The 14,997-nt window shown below is 41.9% G+C and overlaps 1 protein-coding gene across 3 annotated transcripts in view; it reads left to right on the top strand.

The window, feature by feature from the left end:
• The window catches only part of RIPK1 (receptor interacting serine/threonine kinase 1), a 76,206-nt gene that overhangs the window by 29,819 nt on the left and 31,390 nt on the right, over positions 1 to 14,997 (top strand). Inside the window, exon 1 of one of the 3 annotated variants that reach the window (XM_072729223.1) lies at positions 6,122 to 6,281. The exons of 1 other annotated variant lie outside the window; for it this stretch is intronic. The gene's annotated coding sequence lies outside the window, so the exon portion shown is untranslated. Of the gene's footprint in view, positions 1 to 6,121; positions 6,282 to 6,471; positions 6,711 to 14,997 lie in introns of those variants that run through there. One more of the 3 variants, XM_025982629.2, reaches the window with a different exon arrangement.

Raw genomic sequence — 14,997 nt, 5'->3', positions numbered from 1 at the left:
ATTAAATTTGGAAAATTTCTGGTCAGTAATTTTTCATGTATTTGTCCTATCCTATTCCCTCTCTCTGGTATTTCCGTAGCATAACTATTTGACATTTTCATTATGTTCCACAAGAGATCCTTGTGCTTTTCCCCCCTCTTTCCATCTATTTTCCCTTCTGTTCTTCACTCTGTATATTTTTTACCTCCTTATCTTCCACATCCCTAATCCTTTGTTCATATGTGATATTGATCCCATACACTTGATTTCTTAACTTCAAGTATAATATTTTTCAGGTTCTATAATCTCCATTTGGCTTTCTTTTAAACAGCTTTCAGATTTTTGGTGAGACTCATCTTTTCATCAGTGTTGTTTAAAATATTCATCATAATTATTTTAAAAATATTTTGAAAGAGAGAGAGAGAGAGAGAGAGAGAGAATGAACAAGCAGGGGGAGTGGCAGACAAAGGGAGAAGGAGAAGCTGGCTTCCTGATAAGCAGGGAGCCTGATGCAGAACTTGATCCCAGGATCCTGGGATCGTGACCAGTTGAAGGCAGATGCTTGAGCTACCCAGACACTTCATGATAATTATTTTACGTTCCCATCTCATTATTCAGTATCTGAACCACCAGTGATGCCATTTCGTTTTCCTCATGTTGTTTGAAATTTCTATTATTTTTAAGCATGTTTCCTACCTTTTTATTGGATGCCAGATATTATGAAAAAGTGTAGAAGTACAGAAGAGTGTTGTCTACCTTCAAAAAGTGTTGTTTCCTTTGGCAAGCACATAGTTCACCAGCAAGTTATCATGGTCCTGTTTAGGTGGGCTGGAGCTGAGCTTATTAGAGCTGGATTATTTCAGTTTCGGCCTCATTCTTGAATCATGTTCTTACTTCAAGGGAATTGCTATAGACTGAATTATATGTTCCCCACCCCAAATCCATACATTGAAGGCTTAACTCCCATTCTGATGATATTGAGAGATGGAGACTTTGGGAGGTAATTAGGTTTAGATGAGGTCATGATGATGGATGTTGGGTCATGTTGGGATGTGTGTCTTTGTAAGAGACAGCATAGAGCTTGCTTTCTCTCAAGTGCACAAAGAAGAGGTCATACAGACACACAGCAAGGTGGTGGTCACTAATAAGGCAGGAAGGGAGATCTTTACTGGATACTGACCATCCTAATCTCAGACTTCCAGTCTCCAGAACAGTGAGAAAATAAATATGCATTGTTTTAGCTACCTACTCTATGGTATTTGCCTACTCAGTGTATAGCATTCTGAGCAGGCTAAGGCAAGCATGGTCCTGACCCCTAGGGCCAGTCCCTTCTATGAGATATTAATGGAAAGCCTAGGGTGTTTTCTGAGACCCATTCATCTTGGCAGGATTGAACTCTAACCTCTATCTCTCTAGCACTATGAAGCTGCTGAAAATACCGCTCAGCTTTTAGCCTCTGGTCTGCTCTTGCTTGCTGGGTTTCTTGGAGTCTGTCCCTACATATGCATGGTTTAGTCATCAGCCAATCACTGAAGTGTAACACCAATGGAGAATTTGGGGGTCACTTCTTTATAGTTCCCTCCTGAGATTTTGCTCAAGTTTCAAACTCTGACACCCTCAGTGAGACTGCTATTTTCTGCTTAGGTTCTATTATCCTTTTCACAGAATTAGATATAGCCCCAGAGAAAAAGCAAGGAAATTAGCTCCAATGCCTTAAATCATTTTCTATATTTTGTCTATTTTTCATTATTGTTTTCAATGGAAGGATTCATTCTGAATTCTATGGAGTCCTAGAGAGACCAGAATAGGAAGTTCTTACTCATATTTTAAGATTGAACCTAAAGGTAACTTCCTTTGTGGAGTTTTTCCTGATTCTTTTGCTCTAGAAAATATCATCTCACATGGAACTTTTCCTGGTTTCCATAGAACCTGGTACATACCTCTATCATTGCTCTTACTAGATAACATTTCTGTTAACATTTTATGCAACAATTGCCTCTCTAAGGGACTTTCCTATTAATTCCATTGCTTTCTGAAAAATTCCTTTGAAGATTTATCTACATTCACAGTGTCTCAGTTTTCTCCCTATCTCCTCCAACTTTTCCTTGAATGGACTCCAAACTTGCTTTCGCTCCCACGATACCACTAAATTTACATTATTGTGGTCATTGACAATTTCTGTGTTATCAAATCCAATGGTGAATTCTCAGGCCACATCTTACTTATTTGTAGCAACTGTCCCACCTGATCACTGTCTTACAGACGCCACCCTCCTGCCCGCCACCCCCCCACCCCCGCTAGGTTTTCTCCTACTTTCCTAGTGGCTCCACTTCATCTCAACCTCTAAACCTTGTGGAGCCTCATGGCTCATTCCTCAGACCTCTCCTCTTTTCTATCAACATTCCCTCCCATGAAGATCTCACCTCTTAGTTTTAGATACCATCCATGTGTTGATAACATTCTAATTTCTATTTCCTACCTGGACTTCTTCTCTGAGCTCCATACTCATATATCCATCTGCCTAATTGACATCTGCACCTGGGCATTTAATAGACACCTCAAATCTTAACATGCTCAAATAGAGCTCCTGATATTTCCACCAACCTGCTGTTGTCATTAGTTTTTCTCTTCTCAGCAACTCTGTCCTTCCAATTACACTCAGGACAGAAAACTTCTGGTTTCATTTCTCACACGCTGTTTCTGACTTCCAAGCTAATGGTCACTTCCACCTTCATATTTTGTCTAGAATCTGACAATTCCTCATTATCTCCATTGCTATCACTCTCATACAAGCCATCCTTATCCTGTCAACATTACTGTAATAACTTCCAAACTTGTCTTTCTGCTTTGTTCTTATTCCTTTTATTTTTTTAAGGATTCTATGTATTTATTTGAGAGAGAGCAAGTGAGCAAGTTGGAGGGGCGTGGGATAGAGGGAGGAGAGAATCTCAAGCCGACTCTGTGCTGAGCATGGAGCCTTCCCCTGGGCTTAATCTCACAACTCTGAGATCATGACCTGAGCTGAAATCAAGAGTCGGACTGAGTGGCTCAGTCAGTTAAGCCTCTGACTCTTGATTTTCAGCCCAGGTGCTGATCTTGGGGTTGTGAGAGCAAGCCCTACCTTGGGTGCCAGGTTCAGTGGGGAGTCTGCTTGAGATTCTCTATCTCCCTCTCCCCCCTACCCCTCTCACCTTGCACGCTCTTGCTCTAAAGCAGATTTTAAAATCTAAAAAAAAAAGTCAGATGCTTAACCAATTGAGCCATCCAGGTTCCCCTGTTCTTGTTCCTTTAGTAGATTTTCAACTCAGCATCCAAAATGATTCCATTATAATTTAGAGCATGCTTTTCTTCTGCACAGAGCCCTTCAATGACTCTGTGAAAGGCAAACTTCTTTAAATCACCTACAGAGCCTCACATAGTCTCTCCTGCTCCCTAACATCTCTGAACTCATCCTCTATTACTACTTTTTATCTTGTTCCTTCTCAGGCATCTCCTTGCCATGCTCCCATCTCCAAGACTTTGTCCTGGCTTTTTCCCCAAAATATCCTCATGGCTTCCTCCCTCACTTCCTTACTGAAATATTACCTTTGCACCTAGCCATTCAATACCATGATCCATTCCCTATTCATACATGCACATCTCCTATCCAACTTTGGTGCTCTTTTTTCTCTTTGCACTTACCACTAACATACTAGTTTCCTCATTCATTCATCTTCCCCACTAGCATGTAAGCTCCAAAAGGGTATTTTTGATTTATTCACAACTGAGCCTTTAGTGTTTGCAAATGGTGCTCTGCAAATATTTAGCATGAATTTAACACTGAATGAATGCCTTTTTGTAGCACTTGTATCTACCATCAATTATTCTTATATCTAGCATCTGCTTAGCATTTATCGGTCAGAAATGTTTGTTGAGTGAATAGGTTTCCAAATGAAGTTTCCAAAACTGAGTGGAAAGAGCAGAATGCTCCTATTTTACCTCTCCCGGTACCCACAAACAGGCAGCCTATTCTGCCATCAGCGTCCTGCACCAGCGAGGCAATATTTGTAATAACCAGTCACCTCACTGACACACTATCATGCAAAGTCCATAGTTCTCATCTGGTTTCACTTTCTTTGTTGTACATTTGTGGGTTTTGGCAATGTCTGATGTATTCACCATTATAGCACTATACAGAATAGTTTTGTTGCCCTAAAAGCCTATGCTCCACCTCCCTGCAAACCTGACCCGATTTTTTTTTCTGCCTCCATACCTTTGCCTTCTCCAGAATGTTATATAGTTGGAATCATGTATTATGTAGTTTTTTTTCAGTTTAGCTTTCACTTAGACATTTAAGGTTCCTCCATGCTTTTTCATGGGCTGATAGCTTTTTTTTTTTTAAGTGCTGAATAATATTCCATTGTATGGATGGACCAGTGTTTTTGCACATTCACTTACTGAAGAACATCTTGGTTGCCTCCAAGTTTTTGCAATTAGGAACAAATGTGCTATAAACACTCATAAGTCAGATTCTTGTGTAGATATAAGCTTTCAACTTACTTGAGCAAATACCAGGAATGTGGTTTCTGGACTATACGATAATGGTAAGATTATTTGCAGCTTCTGAAACCCAACTCTCTTCCAAAGTGGATGTACCAATCTAATCTGCATTCGCAACAACGAATGAGAATTCCTGTTCCTCCACATCCTCACCAACACTCATCGGTGTTTTAGATTTTAGCCATTCTAGGGGGATTCCTGGGTGGCTCAGCAGTTTGGCGCCTGCCTTTGGCCCAAGGCGCAATCCTGGAGTCCGGGGATCGAGTCCCACGTCAGGCTCCCAGCATGGAGCCTGCTTCTCCCTCCTCCTGTGTCTCTGCCTCTCTCTCTATGATAAATAAATAAATGAATCTTTAAAAAAAAAAGATTTTAGCCATTCTAATAGGTATTTAGTGGTATCTCATTGCTGTTTCAAACTTGCAACGCCCTAATGACCTATAATGCTGAGCACAGTTTCGCATATTTGCCATCTATATGGTGAGGTGCCTGTTCAGATCTTTTGCCCATTTTGTTTTTGTTTTTATTTTTTTTTTCTTTTGCCCACTTTGTAAGTGGGCTGTTCCTTTCCTTATTGGTGAATTTTCAGTATACTGGGGATAACACGGTCCTTTATCAGATGTCGTTTGCAAATACCTTCTTCCAGCTTGTGGCTTCTTATTCTCTTAAGGCATACGCTTGACCCTTGAATGCAGGGGTTAGGGGCACTAACCCCTCCCCCACAGTTGAAAATCCCCATATAACTTGTGGCTCCCCCCAAAACCTCAATAGCCAGCTGTTGACTGGCAGTCAATTCAAGGCATATTCTACATGTTGTATGCGTTGTATACTGCACTCTAACAATAAACCAGAGGAACTGGAAGTGTTCAAAGATATGCGGAAGGTACACGACGGGAGTGTACTGTAGGTGTTGAAGAGAATCCAGGTGTCAGGCGGCCAAGCTGTGCGTGGCTGTCGGATGGGCAGGGCGGCGTGGCCCATCGGGCTGGAGCCTCGCAGGTCGCCACGCTCAAGGCTGCAGGGCACAGATCACACTTGTCCCTCCGCAGGGCGGAGCGCAGCGCCTCGGCCCCAGTGGCCCCACTTCACAGGTTCGGGGCAGCCGCCGGGCAGGCCGGGCTGGGGCCGGGGCCGGGGCGTGCCGGGGCCCCCGCAGGCCTTACCCCCCGCCGGGCCGCCTCCCCGGGCGTCGCCGTCTCCATCACCGGTGCCCTCCGCGGCGCAGCCGAGCCTCGGCGTCCCGGGGGCAGCTCTGGGCCGCGGCGGGGCGCGGCGGGCGCTCCCCTCCTCCCGGTTCCGGAGGCCGCGGAGGCGGGGCGAGCAGTCCACGCCCTCCCGCCGGCCCCGCGCCCCGCGCACTCGCTCTCAGCCGGAGGCGCGGACGCCGGACCAGGCCTCCCGGAGCGCGCTGCCGGCGGCCCCGTCCGCAGGTGCAGGTGCAGGTGCAGGTGCGCCCGCCGCCCGCCGAGCCGCCCGCCGAGCCGCCCGCCGCGGGGAGGGAGCCCGGGCCGCGCCGGAGGGCGCGCACCGCCCACGGGGGCCCGGAGCCGGGCGCGGGGCGCGGAGGGCACGAGGGCGCGGCTCCGACTCCCCGAGCGGCCCCGCCGCCAGGCTCGGACGGACGCCCGGAGAAGCCGTGGCGGCCTCGGAGGCCCTCCCGCCGCTCCCGCCGCTCCCGCCGCCGCCTCGCTCCGCCCCGACCGGGCCTCGGGGACTCGGCCGCAGAATCGAAAGTAACCAGCCGAGGCCGCGGTTGCCACATCCAGGTTCGCCGGCGACCGACTTCCGGGCGGGGGCGGGGCCTGCCGCGGGGGCGGGGCTCGCCGGGGGCGGGGCCGGCGCGCGCCGGAAGTCGGGCGGGGCCGGGGCTCCCGGTGGGCGGGGCTCCGGCGGGCGGCCCGGAAGGAGGCCGGGGGCGGGGCCCGCCCGGCCGGGGATGGGGGTGCGGAGGCTCGGCGCGGGCCCGCTCTCGGGCTAGGCGGGCGCGGCGGGTTCCCTGCGGCTCCCCCTCGTCCTCCCCCCAGGGCCGCGGAGGCGAGCGGCCACCCGGAGGGGCGGGGCGGGCGGGGCTGGCGGGCCGGGACCCCGCGCGGTTGCCGGTGCGCGCGCTGCGGGGGCGCCGCCCTCGGGCCTTGTCGCCGGGGTCGGCGCTTCCCTCGCTGACACCCGGGGACCGAGGCGCAGGGAACCCCCAGGTAGGTGCGAGGGCGCGGAGGGAACCTGCAGCGCGGCGGCTCCTGTGGACACGGAAGCTGGAGGCGACGTTGCAGATTCAGGGCGAGTCACTATACCTATCGCTGATACGAGAATAATGATCAGTTACTAGTTTCATCAGAATTACTTAGCAACAATTTTATGATTATTGCTGATAAAATAACGATCCGTTGATTTCATAATTACTTACTAGCAATAATTAGAAAATCATTGCTAACAAAACAAAAATAATGATCAATTATTTTATGATAATTACTTATTACCAATAATTTTATAATTATTGCTGATAAAGCAAAATAATTATTTCTTTTATAATAATTACTTATTAGCAATGATTTTCTAATTACTGCTGATAAAATAAAATAATGATCAATTATTAATTTTATAATTACTTAGCAATAATTTTATAATTGCTAATAAAACAAAATAATGATCAATTATTTCTTTTATAATAATTACTTATTAGCAATAATCTTATAATTATTGCTAATAAAACAAAATAATGATCAATTATTAATTTTATAATAGTTATTAGCAATGATTTTATAATTATTGCTAATAAAACAAAATAATGATCAATTAATTTTATAATAATTAGCAATGATTTTATGATTATTGTTAATAAAACAATAATGATCAATTATTAATTTAATAATTGATTATTAGCAATGATTTTATAATTATTGCTAATAAAAAGATCAGATATTTTATGATAATTACGTATTAGCAATAATTTTATAATTATTGGTAATAAAAATCAATTTTTTTTCAAAAAAAATTTTTTTTAAGATTTTATTTATTTTTTCATGAGAGACAGAGAGAGAGGCAGAGACACAGGCAGAGGGAGAAGCAGGCTCCATGCAGGGAGCCTGATGTGGGACTCAATCCGGGGTCTCCAGGATTAGGTCCTGGGCTGAAGGCAGGTGCTAAACCACTGAGCCACCCGGGCTGCCCAATGATGAATTGTTTCCCAATGATTAATTATTAATTAATTATTTAATTTTAATTTTCCTCTGAACTATATGGAGCAGCAGAAACATGTTGCCTTTTTTTTTTTTTTTTTTTAATTTTTTAGTGGGATGTAGGGGCAGAGAAGACAGAGAATCTTAAATAGTCGCCACACACCCACGTGGAGGCACGTGGGATGCCAGGCTCAATCTCACAACCCTGAGATGATGACCTGAGCTGACCTGGAGAGTCAGGTGCCCACACGACTGAGCTACCCAGGCACACCAATATGTTGCACTTTTAAGAACGTGAATGTTTTTTTTGTTGTTTGTTTTGTTTTTTAATTTTTATTTATTTATGATAGTCACAGAGAGAGAGAGGCAGAGACACAGGCGGAGGGAGAAGCAGGCTCCATGCACCGGGAGCCCGATGTGGGATTCGATCCCGGGTCTCCAGGATCGCGCCCTGGGCCAAAGGCAGGCGCCAAACCGCTGCGCCACCCAGGGATCCCTAAGAACGTGAATGTTAATGACAATTAAAAATTCCTAAGATATCAACTTCCAAAATGGCAAACTCCTATTTGGTGCCTATTAATCTGTAATATGTTAATACCATCAATATGATCTGGTATTTGGAAATATATACACATAGGTTCCCATGCTTTGGCTGGATGATATATTCTGGCAAAAATGATTGATTACATTAACCTGTAAAATGCTGATTTTTGAACCACATATTTTGTTACACTTTAAAAATTTAGTGTGTGCACTCCCCATGTTTCTGACTGTAGCATACTCATTTAATATAGGTGACAAGGCTATAAGATTAGGTCTTTGAATGTTTTGTTTTGTTTTTTAAGATTTTATTTATTTATTCATGAGAGACACACAGAGAGAGGCAGAGACCCAGGCAGAGGGAGAAGCAGGCCCCATGCAGGGAGCCCGACGTGGCCCAGGATTACGCCCTGGGCTGAAGGAGGCACCAAACCGCTGAGCCCCCCGGGCTGCCCTGAATGAGTTTTTAACAAAGGTTATAGTTTGCTGTCTAGAGAAGTTGCATGTATCAGCGAATTGCTCGAGGAAGTTTGAATGAAAAAACAAAGGTTCAGTGCCAGTATCTGCCACTTTAGGTGAATGATTTAATTCCAGATTTTAATTTCCTTATTTCTAAATTGAAATGATAAGAATAAAACTTACTCCATGGGGTCATAATGTGCTAATGTATATCATAATACCTGGTTGAACTCTTCCAGTCTATCCTTTGCTCTTCATTTGGTTCTTCCTTACTTGGAGCTCTTATTTGGGGCCAACATTAAGCCATTAATGTTGGCTTAATGTTGAATATAATTCAGAATATAACATCCAGCCAACATTAAGCCATTAATATAATAAAGAACCTGAGAGAAGCCCGTGTTGGATACTTGGGTAAAATCAGAGTTCTATTAGCAGAGGAAAAGATATGTAGGCAACTGACGTTTTCTAACTCCTTATGTATGGTCATCATTGAAAAATTGACAAAAGTAGTTTTCTACCACCAAAGGGTAAGTATGAATATTTTAGAAGTGTTTTTAAAACTTTTTTTATTGAAGTGTAACATAACGTGAAGTGCATGTTTTGTAATTGTACAGCTTTATGAAGTATCATAAAGTGAACATTACCCAGGTTAAGAAATAGAACATTTCTATCCATCATTCCTGAAACCTCTTGTTCCTCTCTCTTCTTACTCACTATCTCCTGTCTCCTATCATGTAGTAACTACTGTCTTGCCTGTTAATATCACAAATTAATTTTGCCTTTGTTTGTGGTATTGTTTATTATTGCTATTTCTTTGTATTTCTCCCAGTTTTACTGAGGTATAATTGACAGACAAAATTGACTATCAGTGTGAGTGTTTTGAAACATAGACTCATCCTGCCTTAGAAAAAATTTTAGAGGGGATCCTTGGGTGGCTCAGCAGTTTGGCACTTGTCTTTGGCCCAGGGCCTGATCCTGGAGTCCCGGGATCGAGTCCCACATCAGGTTCCCAGCAGTTTGCTTCTCCCTCTGCCTGTGTCTCTGCCTCTCTTTCTCTCTCTGATATACATAAATAAAATCTCTTAAAAAATTTTTAGAAAGTTGTGAAATTTCTTGAAATTTTTAGTTAATTTTAGTGAACAAAATTTGCTTTCCTGAGTCCCTGAATTAGTATCCATTTATGAAAAAAATTAAGAAATCCTGTTAAAATGGACACAATTACATTATTAGTTGAAATTAGTTGTCATAAGATGATATAAGAGGGCAGGGTGCTTTCATTAATTACCCTGCAATGGCTTTATAATACGGTTTTCTACCTGCCTACATTCAGTATTTTTGTGACTGTTGGGTACTAAACTATTCACAAGACCTTCCTAAGATGCTCAGTGCTTATAAAGTTGAATTGTTCATGGGAAAAAGAAGAGAGAGAGAGAGAGAAAGTGGTTAAAAACAAATCACTGGAAACCATGCAAGAGGTGTATAAGATTAAGTAAGATCAGACTAAACCAGCCAATTGCAAGACTGGAAGGAGAACTGATTTGGGTCAGGCACCAACCTCACAAAGTGCTTGGACACCTCCTTTCTCCAAGGTCCTTCATCTTGCAAGAGGCGCTACAAATCCTAGTTGGTCCTGGCAAATTTGAGGAGACAAGATCTTGGCTGAAGGAAAGAGAGCAACTAGAACTCCTCAAAAAAGTTGAAATCTTATACTCAAATGGCACACTTCACTGTTAATAACTCCTTCCTGTTTCTTTACTCTCTGAGCCTTTTTTAAAGTCATATACAACAGTAGTCTTGAAAACTGCCAGATGTATATCAGAGTGTGGATGCACCCTAACTTATTCTCTCTTCTGTGTATGTAAATTGTTTTATATGCTTTTGTCATTCTATGTGATGTTGCCAGGACCATCCTTGTAAATAATCTGTTTCAGCATCTCTGATTTGATTAAAGAAATACTAAGTGGAGTAATTATTGTCATTAAGAAATACATTTTATTATAAATGTAATTCATGCTTATTGTAGGAAATTTGGAAAATGAAAGTGTACGGAAGAAAATAAAAATCACCCTACTATACAAATATAATCTTTGCTAACATTTTAGTGTCTTTTGTTAGGTCTTTTTTTTTCTGTACATATATCTATATACTTAGCCATCTGTCTGTAAATATATTTTTATTTTTACTTATTATTTTGAATGGCTATATAAGCTTCCATCTTATGAATGTCCTGTAATTCATTTAACTGTATCATTTCATTTTGGACAATTAAATAGTCCTTTTAAAAAATAATTACCCATTTAATGGTCAATTAGGACATATGGAATCTTCATGGTTTCTTACATATAATGTCATGTCTTCTGCAAATAGTGACAGCTTTGCTGTTTTCTTTCCAATTTGGGTACGTTTTCTTTTTCTTGCCTAATTGCTATGGCTAGGACTTCCCACATTATGTTGAATATACATGGCAAGAGTGGGTGTCCTTGTCCTGTTACTGATCAGTGCCTAGGGCAAAAAATGTCAGGTTTTGCCCTAGGCACTATAGGCAGTACACAAGATAGTTTCTTGCCTCCTATGTAATTAATTAGAAATAATTCTCAAATTACAGCTATCTTAATTATTTCAAGGAAGAAGTAAAGGGTGCTATGAAAATGTCTAATGGGAAGACCTAGGATAGCTTCCTTGAGGAAATGACATTTCATTGAGACCTGAAGGATGAACAGGATGACCCAGGAGAAGAATATGCCCTCAGAGGGTTATAGGGGAGAGTGGAACGAATTACTCTATCTCCCCAACCTTACTATTCTCACAAGGATGGATCAGTAGAGAGCTACTGAGCAGAGGATCCCAGCTGCAGACTGACATTCTCAAAGGCCACTGAAATGGGATAAATTTGGATAAATGTGGGCAGCTGGGCCTGCCATAGCCAGAACCATAAAGCAGGCAACAAATGTGTTTCCTTTGGGAAATGAGGAAATTGAGGTTTGTAAGTTACCCAAGTCATGAGGCTAATAAATTGTAGAGCTAGAGTTCATACTCTCAAGAGAAAGGCCTGTGCTTTTTCCACAGTAAAATGGCTCTGCTGCCTCTCTTTCAACGCCTGCCTCAATACCATCACCACCCTCTGCTCCTGGTCTTTGGCCCTTTATTTGTGTAGCTTCCCCACCCCTTGTCTACCCCATACATAGATGTGCTTCTTCCCAGAGGGTGCTTCCTCTTGTTTGGCAATGTCTCATAGTTATAAAAAAGATGGTGTTGTCTACTGTGCTGATATGTGAACTTTTTGGGGGTGATGTGGTCTGCCCACAACCTTTGTACAAGGTGCAGATGGTAACCTGAGCCAGACTGTCGTAGACCACTACACAACACCACTACATCAAACTAAAAAGCTTCTTTACAGCAAGGGAAAACATCAACAAAATGAAAAGGCAACCTATTGAATGGGAGAAAATGTTTGCAAACCATACATCTGTTAGGAGCTTAATATCCAAAATATATAAAGAACTCATACAACTTCATAGCAAAAAAATAAAAACAAAAACAAAAAAGATTTAACTAAAAAATGAGTAGAAGATCTAAATAGACATTTTTCCAAAGAAGATACATGATGACCAACAGACCCATAAAAATGATGCTCAGGGTCATCAGGGAAATGCAGATCAAAACCACAATGAGATATAATCTCATACCTATTAGAGCTGCTGTTATCATACAGACAAGATAACAAGTGCTGGAAAGGGTGTGGAGAAAGGGGAACCTTTGTACCTGTTGATGAGAATGTGAATTGTTGTAGCCATTATGGAAAACAGTATGAAGCTTCCTCAAAAAATTCTGGGTATTTACTCAAAGAAAACAAAAGCACAATCAAAAAGACACGTGTACTCCCATGTTCATAGCAGCATTAATAGCGAAGATATGGAAATAGCTTAACAGTCCATCAATAGATAAATGGAAAAAGAAGATGTGATTTATGTATCTCAACACGTAATGCTGATTATATTGATGGTATCAATATTGATAATATATCAATATATAATTTCATCTTATATATAATATAACAATATATACTGATTGATATTCTTCAGTATATCAATGTATATTCAGCCATAAAAAATAAGGAAATCTTGCCATTTGTGACAACGTGATTGATCCTTGACAGCATTGCGCTAAGTGAAATGTCAGACAAATGCCATATGATCTCACTTATTTGTAGAATCTTGAAAGAAAGGAAGGAAAGAAAAAGAGAAAGCAAGCAAACAAGCTTGCTCATAGATCCAGAGAATGGGGGATGCCAGAAGCAGGGGTTGGGAGAAAGGGTAAAGGTTTTTTTTTTTTTAAATTAAAAAAAAAAACAAAACTAAACTAAAAGCTCCAAAAGGCAATATAGTATCCTGGATTGGATCCTAGACCAGAAAAGGGGCATTTGTAAAAAAAAAAAAAAAAGAAAAGAAAAAGGGTAAAATCAGAATCAAGTGGGGGGTTTCATTAATAGTAATGTACAAGGTTGGTTTCTTAGTTTTGACATACATACTATTAGAAAGTAGATGAGAAATATACAGGAAAAATTAATAAAAATAGAAACATAGAAACAAATTTTTAAAAATCTTAGAGTGAACTTTCATGTGTCTAATGTCAATATTATTTTATTCCGCCTGCTTTGTCACATAGTATCTGTCTACCACTGTCTCTCTCCACCAGTCTATCTGCAAAGTAAATTGCAGATGTCAGTACCCTTCCTCCTAAATATTTTCAGCATGTACACCACTAACGAGAGTTCAATATGTTTACAGAGTTTTCTTTTCTTTTTTTTTTTTAAAGATTTATTTATTTATGATAGACATAGAGAGGCAGAGACACAGGCAGGGGGAGAAGCAGGCTCCATGACGGGAGCCCGACATGGGACTCGATCCTGGGACTCCAGGATCGCGCCCTGGGCCAAAGGCAGGTGTTAAACCGCTGAGCCACCCAGGGATCCCCCAGAGTTTTCTTTTGATGCAGGATTTGCCTACATTTGCTGAGTATTGACAAATGCTTATGCCTGTGTATCCCTAACCCCTACCGAGATGGTAGAGCATTACTACCACCCCAGAACATTACCTAATGCCCCAAACTATTCAGTCCTCACCCTGTCCCTGGGCAACCTGTCCCTAGAAAGGTACTCCTTTTCCAAGATAGATTACTTTGTTCTAGAACTTAATATATTGGGAGGCCTGGGTGGCTCAGCGGTTAAGTGTCTGCCTTTGGCTCAGGGCATGATCCCAGGTCCCGGGACCAAGTTCTGCATCGGGCTCCCCATAGGGAGCCTGCTTCTCCCTCTGCCTGTGTCTCTGCCTCTCTGTGTGTGTCTCTCATGAATAGATAAAATCTTTAAAGAGCAAATAGAACTTAATATAGATGAAGGTATACAGTATGTATTCTTTTGTACGAGGCTCCTTCTGTTTAGTATGTTTTGTGACTCATCCACGTTGTTGTGTATATTAGTAGTTCATTGCTTTTCATTTCTGAGTTGTAATCCATTGTATGAATATACAATCCTTTTTTTTTTCATCCAGTGTCGTCTTGAGGCATCATCACTTTTTCAAGTTTGGGGTGATGAATAAAGCTGCTCTGAACTTCATACAAATCTTTGGGACATATGTTTTCATTTCCTTTAGGCTTAGAATTGCTTGGCCCTAGTCTAAGTGTATGTTTCGTTTTTAGAAGAAACCCCTCGATCTTTTATCAGAGTGGTTGTATCACTTTATGCTCCTATTCACAATGTATGAGAATTTCAGTTGTTTCTTATCTTTACCATTATATTTGGTAGAGTCAGCCTTTTAAATTTTGGATATTTTGGTAGGTGTGTAATGGCATCTCATTATGGTCCCCCATGAGTTTTTATTCTTCAGTTTGAGGGAAATGAATGGAAGAAGGAGAAGCAAACAATTCTGTTTTGAGATTACATACGCTGTATACCTTGTGTTACTTATGTACAAATTCTCCAAATCCTCATCCTCTTTCCACCTTTATATTCCTTCTAGAGAATGCATTGTTCTTTTTATATTCTTCAAATTGATTCTTTTATTCATAGTTACTCACAACCTGTTATTTTCTAAGAGTATCCAATAGTTTAATTACCTAAAATTCCTTGGTGCCTACTACTGCCATTGTATCTGCTGGGTCTGGCTCATGCTGAACTTCCTCCTTTGTGTTTTGTAATTTTGGAACAGGAGCTAATGTTAAGTTAGACTTTACTTGTGGGAATTATATCTGGTCTTTCTTGAGGGTGTTTGTTTGCTTAACCTAAACTTAACTCAGGGATATCATCAGC

The sequence above is a fragment of the Vulpes vulpes genome, chromosome 12 (genome assembly GCF_048418805.1).
Source record: "Vulpes vulpes isolate BD-2025 chromosome 12, VulVul3, whole genome shotgun sequence".
NCBI lineage: Eukaryota > Metazoa > Chordata > Mammalia > Carnivora > Canidae > Vulpes > Vulpes vulpes.
Note: the sequence above shows the minus strand (reverse complement) of the source record. Positions and strands in the feature narration are given on the sequence as shown.